The following is a 9145-nucleotide window of genomic DNA, read 5'->3' on the forward strand; positions in this document are numbered from 1 at the left end:
TTTTTTTTTTTTTTTCTGAATACTTCAGAAGGGAGTGGTTTGATGTGAAGGGTTTTTTTTTTTTTTTTCCCCTTCAGGCATTGAAAAGGAAAAGATGAAATATATGTTTATATATAACTGTGTTTCTCCATACCTCACTGAAGTCAAAACCCATTTAATTGTGTACGTGTCTTTCAAGTGAGGAGCGGTACTGGATTTTTTCCCCCTTTCTTTTAAAAAAAGTGATAGAAATCCCAGTGACTTTGAGGAGGGGGGGGAGAGATATGAATAGATCCGATGATTGAGTTTTTTTTTTTTTTTTTTTTTTTTTTTCAAAGGAGTCCATGTTTGATTCTCCCCTTTGCCCAGCCTTTTCGGTGATTTATAATTGTTGTAAATTTTATCTTCACTCTTTGCTGCTTTACCTCCCCCTCCCCCTCCCCCAACTGCTCCACTCTTAAAATTCATCTGACTTGGGAAATTAATTTAGGGATTGGTAGAACAGATTTTTAGAATAAGGGGGAAAAGAGTCAAGTCTGAGAATTGTGAAACTGTTTTCTCTTTTTCTCGCGTTGCAGTGTACCTCCCTTCCTCCGTGATCTCCGACACTGGTAAAGTGGAAGGAACTCGGGTACCCTGCCACAGAAAAGTACTGGGACCGAGCAAGAGAAAGAGGTAGGGGTTACCCTCACGTCTCCCTCTGACTCGGTTGGCCCAGGATTTCCCACTGTACCCCAGTGGCTTCGGGGGATCAGGTGGGAGCCTGAAAAGGAGTCCCCCAAAGTAGCTGCCTCATCCAGAGACTGGATCACAGAAGTCCTGGGACTTGCCCGTTGAGCAGTGCTAGCGGAAGGAGGCACAGTGGTTCCGTTCTACCCTTTTTTTGTTTGTTTCTTCTGGTCGCCTTTCCGAACTCCACCTCCCTCCCGTTCTTTCTATCGCACTCTGCCCCTTCCTTGAGGCCCACCCCATGCCCCTGGCACGGAGGGATAGTTTCTCTCCTGGGTTATTTCTCTCCCCCTGGAGCCACCCAGCAGCCCCCCCACAGTGTTCAGGAGCACCTTACGAGGGAGGGGTAGGTAGGCAGCAAGGGGGACAGGATTCAGGACAGGGAATACCCTGCCAGTTTTTGCTTGGGAGGCTGAAACATTCTTTATTGACATACACCCCCCTCCCCGGACACACACACTAATGCACTAGACTGAGCATTGATTTCCAGCCTTCTCTGAACCCGGCCTTTGGAATCCTCTCGTCTCCGCTCTTATATCATCCCTGCGCCCGGGTCTGACTGCTGTCCCTCTTCTGTTCCATTTTGTTCCATCCCTTCCCTAGGTGTCTTTGTGCGAGTCCGTGTGGGTGTCCCCCTTTCTGTGTGTGGGCCTCTCTGTGTGTGTCTGTGTTTTCTCTCCAAGACTGATTCTCTCGTCCCTTTGGCCGCTCAGGCTGTTCTACCTCGAAGTGACTTTCCAGCCCTGTCTTGTTTCTGTTTACTTCTCTCTTCCCCGCGTGTGCCTGCCTCCCTCCTCTTTCTGGTCCGTGTGTGTGTGTGTGCGCGCGCGCGCGCGCATGTGTGTGTGTGAAGAGTGTCCCCACGTGTATGTGGACAGCCCCGCACATCATGTGCGCCACAGTCCCCCAGCCTCGGTGCCCTCTCCCCCTGCGCCGAGCGCCTCCGCCTGCCCTCATGTGCCCATGAGCTGCAGGTGTGGATCTCCGGCCACACGTCCGTCACCCTCTCATGTGCTTTGCAGACAGATCTGTTCATTCCCTCCATTCTCCCTCTTGTCCGTGTCCCCTCTGCCTGCCCGCCTCCCCTGTTCTCTTTCCTCTCCTGCCGACCTCTCCGTTTCCCCTCTGGTCTCCTTGCTTCCGCCTGCTTGCTCTACCTCTACCTCTACCTGCTTGCTCCTGTTCTGGTGTCTGCCGGCCCGCCTGTCTGCTCCTCCCCGACTGGCTGGCAGCCTCTTCCTCTCTCTGGTTGTCTGTCTGCTTCTCTGGCTGTTTGCCCACCTCTCTCTCTCTCTCTCTCTCTCTCTCTCTCTCTCTAGCCATCTGTCTCCCCGCCTGCCTGTCTCTGTCACTTTTTTAGCCCTCGTCTCTTGGTTTGTCTACCTTCCAGGCCCTGCCGTGGCTCCCTATCTCGGTTTGCCTCTTATCTCCTACTTGTTCCCGTCTTATTTATGCCTGTTAAGTTCATGATTTTTCCTTGCCGCCCTTTATGTCTGTCTGCTTGCCTGTCTACCCCGCTCGCCTGCTGCCATCCCACTGGTTAATGCTTGTATCTTTTCAGTCTGACTGCACGTCGGCTTCCTCCCCCTTGGCTTCCTCAATACCAGCAGTATCAGCGTCCCGTCAGTGGCGGTGGTCGCTCTTCCCCGCACCTGTCAGTGACCCCCAGGCCCCAAAGGCTTACCTGCCTTCTTGCCATACCCCACCCCCTCCAACCCTACCTTTGCTCGCTTCTCGCCCTCCTGCCGGCCATCCCTTTCCCTTCGTGTATTTCTGGTCCCTCAGAGCGTCTGCCTGTCTTTTGGCCCGGCTGTCTGCCTGCCTGCCTCTTGGCTGTCCACATCTCCGCTCACTTTCTCTTTTCTCGTCTTCTCTCGTCACTCAACTTTTTAAATTTTTATTGATTTTTAAGGTGTATTTATTTCTTTTGAGAGAGTTAAGTGAGCAGGGCAGGAGCAGAGACAGAGGGAGAGAGAGAATCCCAAGCAGGCTCCGCGCTGTCAGCGCAGAGCCCGACGCGGGGCTCGAACCCACGAACGGGGAGATCATGACCGAAGCTGAAATCGGGAGTCGGAGACTTAACCACCTGAGCCACCCGGGCGCCCCCACTTTTGAGTAGATGGTACACACGTGCACGCATACACACGTACAGAATTTTTCGAGGGCTAGAAGTACCCTGTGGAGAGGAAGCCTCCCTCCTGTCCCTCTCCCCCGGGCCCTGCTCCTCTCCCTGAGGCCGGCTTCACTACTCTTTATTTCTTGGACGTTGTTCCAGAGAAGGGGCTACACGTCTACAAGTCTCCTCGCTTTGGGCCGCACTCCTCCCTCCTCCTCTCCCAGTTCTGCTGGATGCTTCTTTCTCTGTCAGTCTGTCCATAGGCCTTCCTGTCTCACCTGGCTTGCCACCTCTTGTTCCTTATCTTTTTGAGTCTGCTCTCGGGCACCTGTCTTTTTTTTTTAATTTTTTTTTCAACGTTTATTTATTTTGGGGACAGAGAGAGACAGAGCATGAACGGGGGAGGGGCAGAGAGCGAGGGAGACACAGAATCGGAAACAGGCTCCAGGCTCCAGGCTCTGAGCCATCAGCCCAGAGCCTGACGCGGGGCTCGAACTCACGGACCGCGAGATCGTGACCTGGCTGAAGCCGGACGCTTAACCGACTGCGCCACCCAGGTGCCCCGGTACCTGTCTTTTTGATCGGTCGCTAGAAGCACGCTTTTCCTGCCAGTGCGGCACGCTCTGGAAGGGCCCGCTCCCCCCAAGGGCCCTCCTCTGCACGCCAGGCTATCTGGGAGAGGGCACAGCTCCCCGGCCCTTCATCACCGACCATGGATTAAACGAGAAAAAAAATGGGGAAGCGCCCACAGGTGCTCGCACGGGTCCAGTTAGTCAGCACAGGCTCCTGTGCATGGGGGCCTGCTCTGCCTTCCCCCCAAGTCTTTACAGGCATGTGACTCTAGATCCTTCTAGGCCCAGCAGCACCCTCAGGCTGTTGACTTCGGCCCGTCCAAGGAGTCTGTCTTCCTCTAGTCTAAGAAATTGCTTCTCACAAAAACTTTTCTCCCTCTTGTTCCTTCCTTGGGCTCCTCTCCCCCGCCACCTCCGAGATGGTGACGCTAACTCCTGGGAAGGCGGGGGGGGGGGGGCGCGAGGGGGGGGGGAAACAAAGGCACAGGCTCCATCCAGGCCCCTTCGGAAAGACGGTGGTGAAACTTTTACTGAGAATGCACTATTCTTCCCTGTCTGCTTTTTCACTGCCTGGACTCCTGATTTTAACTCTTTCGGCCTCCGTGTCCACGTCTCTCCCCTCTTCCCCTCCCTCCATCTCTCACCTCTCTTTTCTCGGTTCTGTCTTTCCTCCTAAGTGTCTGTCTTGGGCTGCCTTCTAGCCTCCTTCTGATTGGCCACCTTCCCTCTCTTCTGTCTGATTGGCCTGCGTCCCTCCATCACCCCATCTGTCTGCTGGGTTCTCCCTGTCTGCCTGCAGTAATGTATGTGCCCGCACTTTCTCAGCCACAGAGCCCGGTGTGGCATGGAACGCCGTTTCCCACGTCGTTCTCCCGCTTTCCTTATTGTTTTCTTCCTTTCTTGCTCGGCCTTCTCCCTCTCTTTCCACGCCTGCCGGCCTGCCTGGTGCTCTCTCCCGCCTCTCTGTCACTCATTCTCCTTTCTGTCCTTGCCAGCCTGTCTGTCTGCCATCGTCTGTCTACACCACTCTCGTGTGTCTCCTGCGTTTTCAGGCTCCTCTCTTTCTCTTATCTGTCTGTTCTGTCCGTCCGTACCTGTCTGTTCTGTCTGTCTGTAGGCTCTGTGCCTGTATGTCTCACTGTCTCTGGGCTGCTAGTCGCTTTCAAAGTGGACACCACTTCCCTGCCTTCTTCTATCTTTCTGTGCTTCAAAAAATAAAAACCAAATACAAAGTTAAGGTGCCATATGACTAACTAATTGGCAGAGGAGAAGGGTCCCTGTTTTTAATGAGAAGACCACTGAGGTGAGAAAAAGGACCTTAGGCACGCAGCCTGTCCAATGCAAACCAGAATTGGAGGGCCCCCTCCCCGAGAAAGAACTAGAAGAAAATTGTAAGGGACTCCTAAGCCATAAGAAGATTATTTCTTTAAAGCCAAAGCAAGAAACTTACCCAATGCAAGCGTTTCTAGTTTTGTTTTTTGTTTTCTGTTTTTCTTTTTTTGGTTCATAGAAAGTTATCAGCCCTTCCCCCAGAAAAACAGTATACAGCTGGCCCTTGAGCAACGTGGGTTTGAACTGTGCGGGTCCACTTATATGTACATTTTTTTTATTTTTTTTTAATATTTATTTTTGAGAGAGAGAGACAGACAGACAGAGGGCGAGTGGGGGAGGGTCAGAAAGAGGGAGACAGAGACTCCGAAGCAGGCTCCAGGGTCTGCGCGGTGAGCACAGAGCTGGATGCGGGCTTAAACCCAAGAACTGTGAGATCATGACCTGAGCGGAAGTCGGACGCTTAACTGACTGAGCCACCCAGGTGCTCCTGGATTTTTTCAATAAGTATATCGAAGATATTTTGGAGATGTGGGATCATTTGAGAAAACTTGGGGATGCACTGCATGGCCTAGAAACATCGACAAAATTAAGAAAAGGGCATTAGATGAATGCACAAAATACACGTAGCTATTAGTGTATTTTATCATCTCCTACCTTAAAATATTACACAAATCTATTTTTGAAAGTTCAAACTTATGCACAAAAACACTTAGAGACCATATGTCACGTTTTCATTTTTGACGCCCAGTATTAGTCCCGTGCATTGACGCAGGGACTGACAGATGATTCATCTTGTAAACAGGCGACGTAAACTTACGGTACTGATCAAGGCAGTACGCGACTGTAAACGTATTTTTCTTATGATTTTCTTAATACCATTTTATTTTCTCACCACCTTATAGTAAGAACGCAGTATATGACACACAGACAAAACATGGCTAATCAGCCGTTAATGGTAGCACCAAGGCTTCTGGTCAACCGTAGGCTATTGGCAGTTATGTTACGGGGAGGCAAAAGTCGGACGCGGATTTCCTACAGCACGAAGGGTCAGCGCCCCTGACCTTCATGCTCCAGGATCAGCTGGTGTATGCAAAATACCACATATGTTTTCACAGTGTTACGAACACCCTGAGATCTGTGGACCCCCGGTTACAACTCTGACGTAGGGAACCAGTGACAGTGATTGGTAGAGCACAGACGTGCGCTCGTGGAACAGGCAGGTCAAAGGACTGAAAAAGCGCTTTGCCATCTGTGATTTCCCACTCAAGGAAATGTTAACGAGGGTCCTAATTGTCTTTTGAAATATATAGATTGGTGATAATAATGGAAGTCATGGAAGTACTGAGGATATCCTAGACTTAATCATGGAATTTTAGAGAGAAGATCATCTAAACCAGTGGCTTCCAAATGGCTAAGGTTGCCACCTGCCCTTTGCTGAGAAGATCTGTCCTTTGTTTTGAGATTATACTTTTTTTTTAAGTTTATTTATTTATTTTGAGAGAGACAGAGCACGACTGGGGGAGGGACAGAGAAGGAGGTGGGGAGAGAATCCCAAGTAGGCTCCACAGCATCAGCAGGGAGCCCAGTACGGGGCTGGATCCCACAAACTGTGAGACCATGACCTGAGCTGAAACTAAGAGTCGGACACTCAATTGACTGAACCACCCAGGTGCCCTGAGATAATACATTTCATATATATATATATATATATATATATATATATACATATATATAATTTTATATACATTTTATATATGTAATATACTATATAATATACTATTAATACATATACTAACATATGTATTAATAGGTTACATATATGCATGCTTATGTATTTAATTATAAATTTGTTAAAAATGTCCTTTCTAATGGAAGGAGGTCCATAATAGATTTTATGAAGGCAGAGAAAGGGAATGACTTTTCATACTTCTGTACAACTGGAGAATTTTTCAACATGTACTTGTTTTATAATCCAAAACATTTTAAATATCTGTCTTAAATAATGGTGATGGGCATATATTTGTTGTTGTCATTGATGCGTTTAGGACAATAAAAAGTCAGCAACTCCATGTTGATCACTAACTTTTTTGTTTTATTTTTACATTTTTTTTTTTTTGGTTATTAAAATCCAAAAGTCTGGGATCTATAGCTTAAAAATTTTTTTTTAACATTTATTTATTTTTGGAGAGAGAGCGCATGCGCAAGTTGGGGAGGGGCGGAGAGAGAAGGAGACACAGAATCCGAAGCAGGCTCCAGGCCCCGAGCTGTCAGTGCAGAGCCCGATGTGGGGCTCAAACCCACGAACCACGAGATGGTGACCTGAGCCGAAGTTGATGCTCAGCCGACTGAGCCACCCAGGCGCCCCTGGGACCTACAGTTTTAATCTAACCTCTTGATTTGGCAAAGAAAGAAACTTCAGTTCTTAATGTATCCTATTCATGATGTGCCCTACTTGCCGACCACCTACACTGTTACATGCGGGCTATTTTCCTTCAAGCCAGTTCACTTTTAAGTTAAACAGATGTCCTTTAAATTTTTTCTATTATTTATTATTATTATTATTTTTAGTAATCTCTGTACCCAACGTGGGGCTCCCAACTCGCAACCCCAAGATCACAAGTCATGTGCTTTTCCAACCAAGCCAGCCAGGCGCCCCAAACAAATACCCTTTAAAAAGTAAATTTCAGGGGTGCCTGGGTGGCTCGGTTGGTTAAGCGTCCGACTTCAGCTCAGGTCACGATCTCACGGTCCGTGAGTTCGAGCCCCGCGTCGGGCTCTGTGCTGACAGCTCAGAGCCTGGAGCCTGTTTCAGATTCTGTGTCTCCCTCTCTCTCTCTGCCCCTCCCTGTTCATGCTCTGTCTCTCTGTCTCAAAAATAAATAAACGTTAAAAAAAATAAATAAAGTAAATTTCATATTACTGAGAAATAATAATATCTATAAATCCTTGATTCGATGGGGTAATCACTTCCTAACTTAGTTTAAAATACAAGTCATTATTGAAACAAAAATCAGGGAAAATAACACCATCTTGCCCGCTACCGATGGTGTAGGTACCATATTTTAGGAAACATCGCTTCCCTCTAATTTTGTAGGTGCAGAAACGGGGGCCCAGATGTTGAAAGGAGTGCCTAGGATCAAGTTGGTTGGTAGGGACGGAACCGGGACTTGAGCCTATCTTCCAGTTCCTAGTCTGGTGTTCTTTCTACTATATACGAGACGAGACGACGTCAGGGCCAATGAGATGCCCTTGGGTTTTAAAGGAGCTAATACGTGAAAGTGATGGCCACGTATATGACTTACTACCTGTTACAACTGTACCAGAACTGGCAATAGTCCATTCAGTTGTATCTAGTACACTTTTGTGCTGCTGCCGCCGCTACTTTCCCCCTCCCCCTCCCCCTCCCCCTCCCCCTCTCCCTCCTCCTCCTCCTCCTTCATAATGTGTCTGCCCAACGCGGGGCTCAAACTCATGACGCTGACTCCCGACTGAGCCAGCCAGCTGCCCCTCTAGGACACTTGCAAAGTTACATGTTGTCTGACACAGAATTCCACCTCCTACCATCTACCCTGAGAAACAGTCCTCGCACTTGGGTGTATATAAGGTCAAACATGCAGACATATTCATTACAGCCTTGCTTAGAATAGCAAAACATTGGAGATGCCCCAGATCTCCAACAGTGAGGACCAGCTAAGTCAATTAAGAAATACGAGAAAACGGCAATTAAGAAATCAAGAAAACAGGGTGTCCGGGCGGCTCCGTCGGTTGAGCGTCCGACTTCGGCTCAGATCATGATCTCGCAGTTTGTGAGTTCAAGCCCTGCGTCGGGCTCTGTGCTGACAGCCTGCTTCGGATTCTGTCTCCTTCTCTCTCTGCCCCTCCCCCACTTGTGCTTTGTCTCTATCAAAAATAAATAAATGTAAAAAATTTAAAAAAAAGAAATTAAGAAAACGATTTACATCTATGTGGTAAGATTCTTTACTACTGAATGGCAAAAAGCAAGCTGCAGAACTATATATACATTATCATTTAGTTTATGTTCAAAGAAACAAAATGCTGTATGTTTCTACAGATACGTTTCTATCTATCTGTCATCTATCTATCTAACCTATCTATAAATGCCTTTAAAAATTCTGGACAGGGGCACCTGGGTGGCTCATTCAGTTGAGCATCTGACTTCGGCTCAGGTCATGATCTCACCGTTTGTGGGTTCGAGCTCCGCGTCGGGCTCTGTGCTGACAGCTCAGAGTCTGGAGCCCGCTTCAGATTCTGTGTCTCCCTCTCTCTCTGCCCCTCCCCTGCTTGCACTCTGTCTCTCAAAAAATAAATGTTAAAAAAATTTTTTTTAATTCTGGACGTATCAAATAGGGAATAGTGGCCACTTTTGGGGAAGAGTAGTCAAGGGGGATATTTACCT

The 9145-nt window shown here is 48.2% G+C and overlaps 1 long non-coding RNA gene across 1 annotated transcript; it reads left to right on the top strand.

The window, feature by feature from the left end:
* Positions 1 to 37: 37 nt before the first annotated feature.
* On the top strand, positions 38 to 8067 carry LOC121015976 (uncharacterized). Its single transcript, XR_005784066.1, has 3 exons — positions 38 to 162; positions 558 to 654; positions 7823 to 8067. It is a non-coding gene; the product is annotated as an uncharacterized LOC121015976 (long non-coding RNA).
* The last annotated feature ends 1078 nt before the right edge of the window (positions 8068 to 9145 follow it).

Source organism: Herpailurus yagouaroundi, unplaced genomic scaffold, assembly GCF_014898765.1.
Source record: "Herpailurus yagouaroundi ecotype Mexico unplaced genomic scaffold, PumYag 208, whole genome shotgun sequence".
NCBI lineage: Eukaryota > Metazoa > Chordata > Mammalia > Carnivora > Felidae > Herpailurus > Herpailurus yagouaroundi.